This window comes from Symphalangus syndactylus, chromosome 3 (genome assembly GCF_028878055.3).
Source record: "Symphalangus syndactylus isolate Jambi chromosome 3, NHGRI_mSymSyn1-v2.1_pri, whole genome shotgun sequence".
NCBI classification, from domain to species: domain Eukaryota; kingdom Metazoa; phylum Chordata; class Mammalia; order Primates; family Hylobatidae; genus Symphalangus; species Symphalangus syndactylus.
In genome coordinates this window covers 71,985,474-72,000,926 of record NC_072425.2, presented here as the reverse complement: position 1 = coordinate 72,000,926, position 15,453 = coordinate 71,985,474, and the positions used below count along the sequence as shown (strand labels likewise).

The 15,453-nt window shown below is 42.4% G+C and overlaps 1 long non-coding RNA gene and 1 pseudogene across 1 annotated transcript; both read left to right on the top strand.

Moving 5' to 3' along the window:
- Window positions 1-2,446: 2,446 nt before the first annotated feature.
- On the top strand, window positions 2,447-3,131 carry LOC129479324 (small ribosomal subunit protein eS12-like; annotated as a pseudogene).
- Window positions 3,132-9,558: 6,427 nt separating this feature from the next.
- Window positions 9,559-12,664, top strand: LOC134736242 (uncharacterized). The gene is made up of 3 exons (XR_010120139.1): window positions 9,559-9,627; window positions 10,308-10,431; window positions 11,847-12,664. It is a non-coding gene; the product is annotated as an uncharacterized lncRNA (long non-coding RNA).
- The last annotated feature ends 2,789 nt before the right edge of the window (window positions 12,665-15,453 follow it).

Below are 15,453 nucleotides of genomic sequence, written 5' to 3'. Positions count from 1 at the left end.
GGGAGGGAGGTAGAGAAATCTCCCCATAGGGTTATACTTGGCTATGATTGCTCCTATCATTTTATGCCTGGAACTCAATAAGACTGTTTGTCATATTAACAGGCATAGCTCCTCATCAAAGCATATCCATAGTGCTGGAGAACCTAGGCCAGCTTATCTCACTTATACACTGTGTCCAGAACTCTCCTGGGAATTACTTAGGTAATTGTGGCGAGACCAGACTACTGACTCATTGATCCCTCTCTTACGATGGGTTGGTTCCTCCTTCAGAAGCATATCCTTGGGGCCGTTCCCTGTCCACTGATCTCAGTTGAGACCATTTAAAATGGTGAAACTCATTAGAGTTGGGGGTTGAGCATTTTATTTTCCTAGAGACTCCTTGGTTTCTAGACAAATGTGTTCATTCCCTACTTAGCATCCTTTGAGTTGAACACACAGAGATGATACGGGTGTGGGGTACATTGTCAAGCCACAAACATAACCTGCTCTGTAATAATACCCTCCTACATTGTTATCTTGCTTTGGCACGGTATGATTCAAGTCTTAATCTTAACACTAAAATTAAGTGGTTTCACTCTATTAAAGGCATCATCCTCAACTGAAACTCACTAAAGCATATATATGTCACGTGGACTAGCTGAACACAAAGCTCTTAATCTGAAGTTGACCTATTTAGTAAACCTATAGCTCAGAATTTGACCTTATCACCTCAGAAAATCAGGGATAAAATCTGTCTTTACATTGTTTCAGGTACTTGGGTATCAGAGACATTATTTGTTTATCAAGACCTAACAAAACACTTTCTTATTTTTAAAAATTTCTGTGTGTGTGTGTGTGTGTGTATTTTACCTGTCACATTGTTCTTTTTTAAACCTTGCTTTGGAAGGAACCCAGTGTGAAACCATGGGTGTGGGCCTCCACATGCCAAAGCCTTAAGGAATTCACTTACAGTGTATTTAAGGCTCAGTTGAGGCTTCTGAATTCCACTCAGTACAGGTGGTAGTGTGTGCAGAGTACATGTGATCGGCACTGAACAGTAAGAGGTTCAGTCCTGGGTTAGGGAGGGAGGAAGAGAGAATATGAACAACCTAGAAATCTGTTTAGATCATGACAGGTGGCTGTTGATTAGGACAGGCACATAACTCACCTGGGTGCCTTAGTGGAAATGTCATGCCTTATTTTAGAAGGAAATTAGTCAGTGATAAGAGATACAACTGTAAGGAATAAATAACATTCTAATAACATATTTAACTGTGTCATTTACCAACAAGATCAGTTTTCAAATTTGCTTTTGACAAAGACTAAAATAAAAATAAAACATGATACTGAAATAATGGATCTATGAACAGAGATTTGTTGAAAACACACAAAAACTCACGGGAGATTATGAGACATACTTTTCCCCCTACAATTCTATGAAATACTAGTTTTTTAAAAAGATAGTTTAAAAATAACTTGTAAAATTTGATCAAGTGCAGACAAACCTATAGAGAAGTAGACAGATCAGTTATGACCTGGGGCTGGGGATGGTAGTAAAGGATGACCATAAACTGACAAAGATATGTTTTTGAGGTGATGAACATGTTCTAAAACTGGATTGTGGGGCCAGGCACAGTGGCTCACACCTGTAATCCCAGCACTGTGGGAGGCCGAAGTGGGTGGATCACCTGAGGTCAGGAGTCTCAGACCAGCCTGGCCAACATGGCAAAATCTCGTCTCTGCTAAAAATACAAAAAATCAGCCGGGCATGGTGGCACACGCCTGTAATCCCAGCTATTTGGGAGGCTGAGGCAGGATAATCGCTTGAACCCAAGAGGCAGAGGTTGCAGTGAGCCAAGATTGAGCCACTGCACTCCAGCATGGGCGATAGAGGGAATCTCCATCTTGAAAGAAAGAAAGAAAGAAAGAAAGAAAGAAAGAAAGAAAGGAAGGAAGGAAGGAAGGAAGGAAGGAAGGAAGGAAAGAAAGTAGAAAGAGAAAGAAAGAAAGAAAGAAAGAAAGAAAGAAAGAAAGAAAGAAAGAAAGAAAGAAAGAAAGAAAGGGGTTGTTATGGATGGAGGGATGTGAGGAAGGAATGGAGAGTTATTTAATTGGTATAGAGTTTCAATTTTGCAAGATGAATTGCCTTCTGGAGATGGATGTTGGTGATGTTTGTATGTATTTTATACCACTGAACTGTGCACTTAAAAATGGTTAAGATGGCAAATTTTATATGTGCATTTTACCGCAATTAATAATTTTTTTAAGTTTTTAAAAAAATAACCAAGTGTGCTTGTCTGTTCTAGAAATGAAAACATTAATTTTATCTACTCTGATCTCTGGAATATATAAATCATCAGTAAATAATTGTGGCTTACCTTGCCCCTGAGTCACATGGAGGTGGAGGCTCCCTTGCATTCAAGATTTGACTTCACCTGTAATCCACCGCCATGGCTGTGGATTGCTGGAGGTGTAATGGACGTTAATACTGCTTTACAAGAGGTGCTGAAAACCGCCCTCATCCATGGTGGCCTAGCATGTGGAATTCATGAAGCTGCCAAAGCCATAGACAAGTGCCAAGCCATCTTTGTCTGCTTACATCCAACTGTGATGAGTCTATGCATGTCAAGGTGGTGGAGGCCCTTTGTGCTGAACAGCAAATGAATCCAATTAAGGTTGATGACAATAAGAAACTAGGGGAATGCCGGGCACAGTGGCTCACGCCTGTAATCCCAGCATTTTGGGAGGCTGAGGCAGGCGGATCATGAGGTCAGGAGATTGAGACCATCCTGGCCAACATGGTGAAACCCTGTCTTTACTAAAATACAAAAAATTAGCTGGGTGTAGTCATGCATGCCTGTAGTGCCAGCTACTCAGGAAGCTGAGGCAGCAGAATCACTTGAACCCGGAAGGCAGAGGTTGCAGTGAACTGAGATTGTGCCACTGCACTGAGGCCTGGCAACAGAGCAAGATGCTGTCTCAAAAAAAAAAAGAAAAGAAAAGAAACTAGGGGAATAGGTAGGCCTCTGTAAAATTGACAGAGAGAGGAAGCCCCTTAAAGTGGTGGGTTGCAATTGTGTAGTAGTTAAGGACTATGGCAAGGAGTCTCAGTCAAGCATGTTATCAAAGAGTCCTTCAAATGCAAGAAATGAACACATAAAACTTTGGCTCTCACACATACACACACACAAATTGTTGTGGCTATAAATGCAACCATAGTTGTGTTGATAAATTCTGATCTTGTCTTTGCTATTCCTTTGGGTAGTTCATCTGTTTTTATGGAAATAAAGCTTGCCTTTGTATGGATAATTTCACCTAGACCAATTTTACCAATTCTGGTCATGCAGTTCTGACTTCTTGCATGGTGGTTCCACTGGAACATTACCAAATTACCCCAGGCACGTCATGGCTAAATGAAAACTCATGTTCTTTGTCTGTAACCAGTGTCTGCCTCTTGAATTTCTTGTGTCTTTTAGTGGTTATTGTCATTGTCTTAGTTATTATAGCTTAGATCCATGGGGTCATTTTGGATCCTGTCTATTTTGCAGTGACAATTATTGTTGGTTTTTTTTTTTTGCCTTCATTCTTTTCTATTCCTAAACATACTATACAACATTTGAGGTAAATTTAACTTTTAAAACATTCAAGCCCCCGGGAGGCTGAGGTTGCGGTGAGCCGAGATCATGTCGTTGCACTCCAGCCCAGGCGGCAGTTGGAGACTCCGTCTCAAATAAATAAATAAATAAATAAATATAAAAAAAAATTCAAGCCATCTACTAACTTTTCCAAAGTAATCTCCTGCTATAATCAAGATCAATTATCTTCTTCTCCCAGTGTGGACTACTTAATGTCTGCATTTTTATTTTCCAGTGTTTTTTAACCACTTATTTCCAAAAATAATGGTCTTCTTCCTCTTTTCCACTTAATCTAATGATCTTTTCCCATCAAACTTCCTTCTCCAGAAACCTTCCCAGGTTACTGCAGCCTGTAGCCATCTTAATCTTCTCTGAGTGGCTGCCTTGACACTTACTATCTCCTTTGAGTCACACTATGGCCCTATCAACTCAGTGTCAGACAGGCATAACAAAAGCAGACCCAGGATGGTCAGAGTAGGGGATGGGGATGGATGAGGATGAGGGATGTGAAGATGGGGGTGTCAAATGATAGAAGTGTGTTGACAGGAGGCCAAGAGCTGAAAGGGGATTGTGGCCAAGGTTAGATAGTGAATTTGCTCAATAGGAGACACAAATGTGAATAAAAGGTGCATGAAAGTCAATCTTTGGGAAAGTTGGAAGAACAATGAGAATAAGTATTGAGTTAAACCAAAATATCCCAACTTCTGGTAAGATTTCTAGTCACTGTGCCTTGACTAGTGCACAGTCCCAGGCCACAGGGCAGATTAGGAAACAGAACATAGGTGTGGTGTTTGACACATTGTTCCTAATCCCGGTTCTGCAACTTACTGTCTGTGTAATCTTGGGCAAATTACTTGAACTTTCTGAGCCCGTTGTTTTCATCTCTAGAATAAGGATAACAAAACCAAGATTATAAAGTCATCGTGATGATGAGATAAAATAAAATAATGTAGATAGGCCAGGCGCAGTGGCTCACGCCTGTAATCGCAGCACTTTGGGAGGCTGAGGCAGGTGGATCACGAGGTCAGGAGATCGAGACTATCCTGGCTAACATGGTAAAACCCCATCTCTACTAAAAATACAAAAAAATTAGCTGGGCATGGTGGCGGGTGCCTGTAGTCCCAGCTACTTGGGAGGCTGAGGCAGGAGAATGGCATGAACTCGGGAGCTGGAGGTTGCAGTGAGTGGAGATTGCACCACTGCACTCCAGCCTGGGCGACAGAGCGAGACTCCATCTCAAAAAGAAAAAAATATAGATATAGATAGATAGATAGACAGATATAGATATAAAGTTCCTAGCAGATGCTCAGTAATGGTAGCTATCAAATTTTTACTTGGTCTGAGACTAATTACTCTGCAGCTATGAATTAAAACTATCTTTCTTATGATGTAGAAAGAAAATATCATTACTACATCACTGTGTAAATAAAGCTTAGTGTTCATGAATGTCAGCCCACAGCTTAAGTATGTAAGAAATATTGCCTTCCTTTCTCCCTTTTTTCCTTCCTACCTTCCCCTCTATTTTTTTCTTTCTATTTAATTTTGACTCCGATATAGACTGTTGGGAGTTCAATCTCAATGATTCTTGGGATTCCCTCACCTTCTTCAGTTTTACGCCAAGGGTGCAGAATCTCTTTTTTTTTGAGACGGAGTCTCACTCTGTCGCCCAGGCTGGAGTGCGGTGGCGCGATCTTGGCTCACTGCAAACTCCGCCTCCCAGGTTCGCGCCATTCTCCTGCCTCAGCCTCCTGAGTAGCTGAGACTACAGGCGCCTGCCACCACGCCCGGCTATTTTGTTGAATTTGGGGTTTCACAGTGTTATCCAGGATGGTCTCGATCTCCTGACCTAGTGATCCACCCGCCTCAGCCTCCCAAAGTGCTGGGATTACAGGTGTGAGCCACCATGCCCGGCGGGTGCAGAATCTTTAACTGAGGCACTAGGCAAATCCTGCTACTCACGGGTCTCTGTCTACATCAAGTCCTGCTGAGATGCCTACCATGCCTAGAACTCCTTCCGACATTTTCCACAATTGGACAGGAGGGATCTTTTGTCAATCTAGGAATACTAGGTCTAAGTCTAGTGTCTTAGGAAACCACATGGAAATAAGGAAGGAAGAAGGACAGAAGGAAGAAAGGGTGGAAGAAAGGAAGAAAGAAAAAAGCCATTGGCTCAGGGTCAACTGGGATTGTTTATTAGGCAATAGATTAACAGGTGAAGAAAACCATGTAGTCTAGGTAGAAATGAAAACCTCTGGAGGAAAAAATAGAGTGGAAAAGAGCAGAAGGAAAAAGGCCATGGAAAAGCCTAAAGCCCAAACTATTGTAGAGATTTTTCATTTGCAATTTGCAAGTTTTCTTCTGGTGGAAGAGACATGCAATGTATAAAGGGTATTTCCAGTTGACTCAGAGAAAGAGAACTCATGGGTCATGTGAAGCAGGAAGAACATAATAGATGACTTCATGGTTTGGTCTTACTCTAACTTGATTACTTGACTTCATCTTGTTTCTTCATCTGTAAAATGTAGAAGTTCTAAACACAAACTCTTAAAAATATATTTGAATTCTAAAATTCTCTAAATCATGTGAATTGAGAAAGATAATTTTATAGAATGGGCTTTGCTATGGTTTTCAGAGTCATAACTATGAAAGAAAAATGAAGTCAGAGGCAAAATAATCTCTTCTTCTTCCCAGGTGCCATTCCTCTTTGACTGTATCTCTGTTACAGCAGATATAACTTTCAGTTCTGGTTTATGGCCTTTTACTGGCAAGTCTTATCTTCTTGTTTACTTCCAGTTTAAATTCTTTAAGGAACTAATTCAGCTACCCAGACCTATCTTCCTTCTCTTTTCCCTCCCTGCTCATACATATTCTCCTTGAACCTAGTAAGCACAATTTTTTTATAAGCAAATGGAAATGATCAGCTTTAAAAACTCGATAATTTCCTCTGAAGGTTATTTATTGACTTCTCTTGGAAAGTTGTTTCTGTGGCTTACATCCTGACAAACTGAAACTGCTTTTGTCCTAACATATTTATTATTAAATTTTCACCACTGTGCTTAATGCTTTATAGTAATTTTCTCTTTTAATCTCACAACAACCCTGAAGAGCAGATCTGAATGCCATTTTGAAGATAGGAAAACAAAGGCCCAGAGAGGTTATAAGATTTGCTAAAGATCGTTCAGCTACTAGAGCAGAAGCAGGACATGATTTCAAGTCTTTCAGATTCCAAAGCCCACCTCCATATAGTAGAGGTGTGTTCTCAATTCTCTAAATACAGCTAATAGTAACTACTTCACAATTGGAAAGGCCAGCTGATTTGTGGATATGCATAGAATAATAACAATGTTAAATTTGGAAACAAAACCACCTCTCCCCAAATCACTCTGAACAGAGTCTCTGATTTTTAGCAGCTATTTTGTGATATAACATATAGCATTGAAGTCTAGCCTTGAGTTTGTAATCATGGTGCTTACACAGGGTCATCAGGAGTTTGCAAACACAGCTACTCTGCTCTTAAGCAACAGAAGTTTTCAGTGAGAGAAAAAGGAAAACATTTTAAATATAAACATTTAGGAAAGCAACTGATGACCCATCCCATTAGAACAATTCAGACGGGAAATAATAGCCCTTTACTCTCAGCTTATTCTGAATAAGCAAGTATTTTCAGTGTGCATTCCATAATGATTCCCAATTCTCAGAACACTGAAAAACCTTTCAACAAACTCCAGAGGAAAATAAAGTCTGCTGTTTGTGAGACAGGGAACAAGATACCATCATCGCACAGTGACTGCCCAACTCTACAATAAACACATCAGGGAATATCTCTTGTATGTGTATGACACATTCTTAATCCACAATCAATATGTATTTGAACAGTAGATGTATTTTTCTTTCTAAAGAACAATTTTCTGTAGATATTTATGTCTGATTAAACATCAGAACAGAATCTACTTGCCTGTTCTCAGAAGTCCCTATTTTACCTTAAGTATCCCTTTTTCATAACCTGGTTCAGTAACGGCCCTTTTGATTGAAAACTTCTTTTGGTTTGACAGTTTTTTTTAATGTATGACATAAAAGTTTTAATGTAATATATAATATGGATGCCAATTCACCTACTCTTTTCTCATTTATACTTTTTTTTTTTTTTTCCAGTGGCACGATCTCAGCTCACTGCAACCTCTGCCTCCCGGGTTCAAGAGATTCTCCTGCTTCAGCCTCCCGAGTAGCTGGGATTACAGGCGCCCGTCATCAAGCTCGGCTAATTTTTGTATTATTAGTAGAGACGAGGGTTCATCACGTTGGCCAGGCTGGTCTCAAACTCTTGACCTCAGGTGATCCACCCACCTCGACCTCCCAAAGTGTTGGGATTACTGGCATAAGCCACCACACCTGGCCTATACCTTTAAAAAACAAATAAATAAATAACTAGGCTGGCCAAGTGCAGTGGCTCATGTCTGTAATCCCAGCACTTTGGGGGCCAAGGCGGGTGGATCACGAGGTCAGGAGTTTGAGACCAGCCTGGCCAACATGGTGAAATCCCATCTCTACTAATAACACAAAAATTAGCTGGGCATGGTGGGGGGTGCCTATAATCCCAGCTACTCAGGAGGCTGAGGCAGGAGAATCTCTTGAACCCGGGAGGCAGAGATTGCAGTGAGCTGGGATTGCGCCACTGCACTCTGGCCTGGGTGAAAAGAGCAAGACTCTGTATCAAAACAAAAACAAAAACCAAACTGGACTGGGTGTGGTGGCTTACACCTGTAATCCCAGCACTTCGGGAGGCTAAGGCAGGTGGATTGCTTGAGCTCAGCAGTTTGAGAGCAGCCTGGGCAATATAGCAAGAGCCTGTCTCTACTAAAATCAAAAACAAATTAGCTGGGTTTGGTGGCACATGCCTGTAGTTCCAGATACTTATGAGGCTGAGGCAGGAGGATCACTTGAGCCCGGGAGATTGTGGCTGCAGTGAGCTATGATGACACACCCTGGCAACTGTTTGCTGCTAACTGCTTATCTCACACAGGTGAGGAAAATGACCTCTCTGCATGTCATTTCTGGCTCTATTACTCAAACTCTCTGACTCTAGCAATTATGGAGAATAAACAAAATTTTGGATGAGAAAACATTAATTATTCACTTTTTGGTGAAATATGTCGATTTTTTGGTATATGTATGATTTTTAGTCTTTACATAGAATTTTCTCTATTGGATTTTATGTTTTAGTAAATGAAAGAAAAATCTCATTTAAAAATATGTGTCCTATATTCTTATTACCATGAGTTTCTACAAATTATAATAAAATCTTTTTACTGGAAAATATCTACAAAATAGCAAATTGATAAAGGAATGAGAGGAATATTTCAAGCTACTTCCAAGGATGATTGAAGTTTGAAAAATTCAACTCCCAGAATCCATCATTTTTGAGGCTGACGGTTGTTTGTGTGTGGGTGGGTATGCACACATGTGTGTGCTCACGTGTGTTTATGTGTGCAGAGATGATACTAAAAACCACAGATGACAAATTGGTGATTATTCTCACAGATGTGTTTTGACCTCCTAGCATAGCATTTTGCAAAATCAAATTTATTGCAAACATTTATAAATCAGCGAACAACAAGAAAGCAGAATTCTGTAATCTCTTAGAAATGAGAAAATGTGGCAAAATGGGACCCATAAACTCTCAATGCAAAGATTGGCTGGAGTTACGGAGAGACTGCAGAAGTAACTAGTGTTCATGATTTCCAATTATCTCATTCGTCCTCATTGCTATGCATTACCTACCTGGCCCCTATAGATATTTGAGTTTGAGGCCCTTGCTTTGAAGAAAACTCTGTGGAATTTCTTTCTAAAGTGGTCGATGACTCACTGATTTTATGGATAGTGACTCACAGTAGAGACATATTGGAGGTGTCTCAGGCCAGCTCACCAGCCAGGTGTAAAAGAAGGCTGCCTGTTAAGGAGCTGTAATAGCCCCATTCCTTCAGGCTCATGTGGATGAAGAGTCATATTGGAAGAGGTAAGAACAGCTTCACAAATCCTGAGGGAATGTGCCCAACTTCCATCCTCCTTGGAAGTAGCTTGAAATTGTACAACTGTCTTAACTTTCACTCATCAATGTACTGTTTTGTTATTTGACAATAAATGGGTTTTATTATAATTTCTAGAAACTCACTGAAGGTAGGCACAAAAAGGACATAGATTTTTAAATTAGGTTTCCATTCATTTATACAAAATCCATGGCCTGGATTGAGAACACAGCCTTTGCTTTCTTTCCTATTCTTACTTCTGGGAGGGAAGTTTCTGACTGTGAATATTGTCCTCAGAGGACTCTCATTTATTAATATAAGGGCATGTGTATATATAAATGTGTATGTAAACCAGCAGGCTTGGCTTGGCTTTCATGGAGCAAAACTAAGAGGAGGTCTGGCAATTGTCCTGGTAATTACCTTGATAAAAACAGCACATCTATTTCTGTTCCATGATGGATATTCTGGCTTTAAATTAGTTCAATTATTATGATGCCTGAATTAATTAACCAGGTAATTTTGCAAACTGGGAAAAGTCTCCTTCAAGATGGAGTGGGTATCTCCTGCTTATGCCTCTATTGCTATGTAGCTTTCAAGTGGATTAATTTTAGAAAGTTCAGCTCACAAAGTTCCTTTTCCCTTACTGACAGCCCTGTAAACTTGACTTTAGATCTGTAACGGATGTCACCACTTCAAAGAACTGTAATCCTGTGTTTGATACACTCCTCCTGCCCCCAGGACAGTATCTGTGCGAGAGAAGGGAAGCCAGGGACCCAGAAATGGTCTGCAGGGAGGTGAGCTGGAATGGCAATACACGGCACACAGAAGAGCTTTGCCTCTAACGATGACCCTCAGCTTTCCTGCTGCTCTGTTCCTAGGTTTTGTTTCTAAGTATCTGGGCTTTGAAGAATGGGGGTGGAGGGATTCAAAGAAGACTTTTAGGAGGAGCCAGTCCCACTAGCACATATTGTTGCTCTAACTCTGCCTAAGGAGCAATTTCTGGCCTTGAGTCACGATCCCAAACAGGAAGTGCTTCTGAGTTCCTCCAAACAAGGTATGTGGATGAGGGGGTGGAGTTTAGCACACAAATACCTAGCTGCCAGCCTTTCATGTTTACCAGGGATCAAGAATAGGTCATTTAAGGTCAAAGATATATCCTTTCTTGTCACTCCAAGGAATAAATAGTGTTGTCTTACATTCTAGGTGAAATGCTGATTTGAACTCCAGAGATATATTTGCTTTGGAGTTTTTCTTTTTTTCTTTTTCTTTTGAGAACGGAGTCTCGCTCTGTCGCCCAGGCTGGAGTGCAGTGGCGTGATTTTGGTTCACTGCAAGCTCCGCCTACAGGGTCCATGCCTTTCTCCTGCCTCAGCCTCCCGAGTAGCTGGGATTACAGGCACTAGCCACCATGCCCGGCTAATTTTTTTTTTTTTTTTTGAGACGGAGTCTCGCTCTGTCGCCCAGGCTGGAGTGCAGTGGTGCAATCTCGGCTCACTGCAAGCTCCGCCTCCCGGGTTCACGCCATTCTCCTGCCTCAGCCTCTCCGAGTAGCTGGGACTACAGGCGCCCGCCACTACGCCCGGCTAATTTTTTGTAGTTTTAGTAGAGACGGGGTTTCACCGTGGTCTCGATCTCCTGACCTCGTGATCCGCCCGCCTCGGCCTCCCAAAGTGCTGGGATTACAAGCGTGAGCCACCGCGCCCGGCTAATTTTTTTTTGTATTTTTAGTAGAGACGGGGTTTTACTGTGTTAGCCAGGATGGTCTCGATCTCCTGACCTTGTGATCCACCAAACCTCGGCCTCCCAAAGTGCTAGGATTACAGGCGTGAGCCACCGCACCTGGCCGGCTGAGTTTTTCTTTAATGCTACCCAAACGCACTCTATAACTGTTATGGGCTTCAAAGAATTACATGAATAAAGTGGCTTAAATTTGACTTGTGTTCATGTTTGATCAGTTTTCTAGAGGAAAGTTTAAAGCCAAAACACTGGGGAATTGTGGGGGCAGGAGAGGGTAAAACAGCTTGTTTTTTTCTGAGGTGCAACTAATATTTGAGTATAAATTGGTGTTTGAGTAGAATTGTAGAAAAACAAAAAACAGGGTTGAAAGATGTTTAAGAGGTCCTGTCCAACTCTCTTCCTGAGGATGCATGAATCACCAGCCCACTCAGATTCATTCTCTTTGAAATGCTTCATCTTTTTTTTTTTTCAGGTTTTTGCTACTTCAGGAAACCATAGTTATTGGCTGATAGAAAAATTACAGCAGAATTACACAATAAGAGCTATTTCTGCCCTCTTGTCACTGAAGTATGAACAATTTTGTGTCCAGAATTGGTGGGTTCTTAGTCTCACTGACTTCAAGAATGAAGTCCCGGACCCTCGCGGTGAGTGTTACAGTTCTTAAAGGCGGCATGTGCGGACTTTGTTCCTTCTGATGTTCGGATGTGTTCAGAGTTTCTTCCTTCTGGTGGGGTTCGTGGTCTCGTTGGGTCAGGAGTGAAGCTGCGGACCTTTACAGTGAGTGTTACAGCTGTTAAGGCAGCGCATCTGGAGCTGTTCGTTCCTCCCGGTGGGTCCGTGGTCTTGCTGGCTTCAAGAGTGAAGCTGCAGACCTTCACGGTAAGTGTTACAGCTCATAAAGGCAGTGTGGACCCAAAGAGTGAGCAACAGCAAGATTTATTGCAAAGAGCAAAAGTGTGGAAAGTGACCCGAGCGGGTTGCCACTGCTGGCTCCAGCAGCCTGCTTTTATTCTCTTATCTGGTCCCACCCACATCCTGTTGATTGGTCCATTTTACAGAGAGCCAAGTGGTCTGTTTTGACAGGGTGCTGATTGGTGCGTTTACAATCCCTGAGCTAGACACAAAGGTTCTCCACGTCCCCACTAGATTAGCTAGATACAGAGTGTCGACTGGTGCATTCACAAACCCTGAGCTAGACACAGGATGCTGATTGGTGTGTTTACAAACCTTGAGCTAGATACAGAGTGCCGATTGGTGTATTTACAATCCCTTAGCTAGACATAAAGGTTCTCCAAGTCCTCACCAGAGTCAGGAGCCCAGCTGGCTTCACCCAGTGGATCCCGCACTAGGGCCGCAGGTGGAGCTGCCTGCCAGTCCTGCACCACGCGCCGGCACTCCTCAGCCCTTGGGTGGTGGATGGGACTGGGCACTGTGGAGCAGGGGGCAGCGCTCATCGGGGATGCTCGGGCCACACAGGAGCCCATGGAAGGGGTGGGAGTGGGGGACGGCTCAGGCATGACGGGCTGCAGGTCCCAAGCCCTGCCCTGTGGGGAGACAGCTAAGGCCTGGCGAGAAGTCGAGCACTGCAGCTGCTGGCCCAGGTGCTAAGCGCCTCACTGCCCAGGGCCGGCAGGGCCAGCTGGCCGCTCCGAGTGCTGGCCGCCAAGCCCATGCCCACCTGGAACTCGCGCTGGCTGGCAAGCGCCATGCACAGCCCCAGTTCCCGCAGGCGCCTCTCCCTCCACACCTCCCCGCAAGCTGAGGGAGCCAGCTCTGGCCTTGGCCAGCCCAGAAAGGGGCTCCCACAGTGCAGTGGTGGGCTAAAGGGCTCCTCCAGCACGGCCAGAGTGGGTGCTGAGGCTGAGGAGACGCCAAGAGTGAGCGAGGGCTGCGAGAGCTGCCAGCACACTGTCACCTCTCAATATCTAGTATGTAATAGACCTTACACTGTAAGAAAACTCTGTTCTTAGCTGAGTAAGGAAATTCCGAAAACAAGGCCTCTACCTGTGATTTTTGAACTGGGAACCATCAGGTCAGTTTCCTGCATATCTAGGAATACAAATAATGTTGCCTTGGGGAATAGACTTGGAAACACACGAAACCACTTTCTGTACATTATCATTTCCATTAATTTGAGCAAGTGTTGATCAGAATAAATTATTTATGTGAGCACTGGGAGCTCCCTCCCTATGTGCAAGGCAAGCTGTTAAAGATTTGCTATCATGCTAGTGCATGAGGGGAATGGAGTAGTACATTTTATGAGTCATAAATGGAGCATTAGTCCTCATGTTTGCATTTGGAAATGAACTCTTGGTGAAATGTGCTGTAAAACAAAAACAAAACAGAACATGGAAAACCAGATTCACTAATGGTATAAATCAAAATAATGGAAAAAAGAAACCTCTAGTAATATGCCAAATGTGATAAGCACACTGCAGATTAGCCCTGATCGTTAAGGCAGAGAGGGATTTGAACTGTGGAAGGATCAGCTGACCCATGTTTTCATTTGATTTCTAACAGAATGTGTCTCTTTGCCATAGCTTTTCAGAGGGGGCATGTGAACGTCAGTAGAGAGGAGCATGAACAGAGTTCATGTGATTTTCCTACATTTATTAGAGTCATTGCATTTTGCTATAGTGTCTACAGGCAAGGTATAGCTTCCAGGGATAACCAGGTAGTTCCCCTATAGCAAATAAGTGACAGTAACAACAATTAGAACAATTTTTAGTCTAACTGTTTCACTGTTTCACAGACATTATTGTATTTAATGCTTGCAGTAAACCTGTGAGGCAGGTGCACTATCATTAACCCCATTCTACATTTGGAGAAACTGAGGCACAGTAAAGGTAAGTGCCATGCTCAAGGTCACACAGCTAGCAAGTAGAAGAGTCAAGAATCAAACCCAGGCAATAAAGTTCTAGGCATTATACTCTAAATCATTGAGCTAAACAATTTTGAAAGATTTTGTTTTGCATTTTACAAAGTTATCTAAAACTCACCTGCATTGGATTTCTTAGGGGTGCTTCTTAAAATGAAATTTCCCAGCCCAGTACATCAGATAACACAATCTCTGGAAGCTGGGCATAGTTGGAAGATTAACAGCTCTCTTTTGTACACTAAAGTTTGAGAATCACTGTTCCAGGGAGTGTGGGAGGGAGATAGAAATTCCTTTTGGTTTTCTGGGCCCAAAAGGATGCCTTGCAAAACTCTCTGAATTTTATAGGTAAGTTTATGTCATCTGCAAATAGAGATAGTTTTACTTTCTTTCCAATCTGAATTCTTTTTATTTCTTTTCCTTCCCTAACTGCCCTGGCTCGACCATCCAGTACATTGTAGAAATGATGAGAGTGAACATCCTTGTCTTTTTACCGGCTCTCCAGATTTTGAAGGGAAAACTTTAATGGGTTTTTCTTAATATGTTGAGAAGTCACTGTTGAAGATCATATTTTGATGTCTGCCATTCCTAACCTGGATTCCATCAGAAGATGCCTACACACCAGAAATACCAAATATCCTTCTAATTCATTCACAAAGTATGGTCTTCCCAAAAGGACACTGGGCAGGAAAGCCAGGCATACGTAGATTCTTATAGAGCACTAATGAATGTGAATGAAAGTCGTCAGCTCTTGCCCTCCAAACTCAGCGTAAGGACTAGGTATGTAAATAATCTCTCCCAGTGAAGATTTGTTGAAGTTAAATAATGAACATTTTCAAATAATACATGTCTAAGTCCCATAGAATTGGTGCTAAGCCAGCACGTCTGCGGGCTATGCATTTTTAAAAGTCCTGGGCATTATAATCCACTCCCTAGTTGATATAGATTGTATATCTGTCCCTATCCAAATCTCAAATTGAAATGTAATCACCAGCATTGGAGATGGCGCCTGGTGGGAGGTATTTGGGTCATAGGGGCAGATTTCTTGTGAATGGTTTAGCAACATCCCGTTGGTAATGTCCTCATGAAAGTGAGTGAATTCTCACAAGATCTGCTTGTTTAAAAGTGTGTGGCACCTTGCTCTCTCCCTCCCTTGCTCCTGCCTTCGCCATGCCATGTGTCTGCTCCCCCTTTGACTTCCACC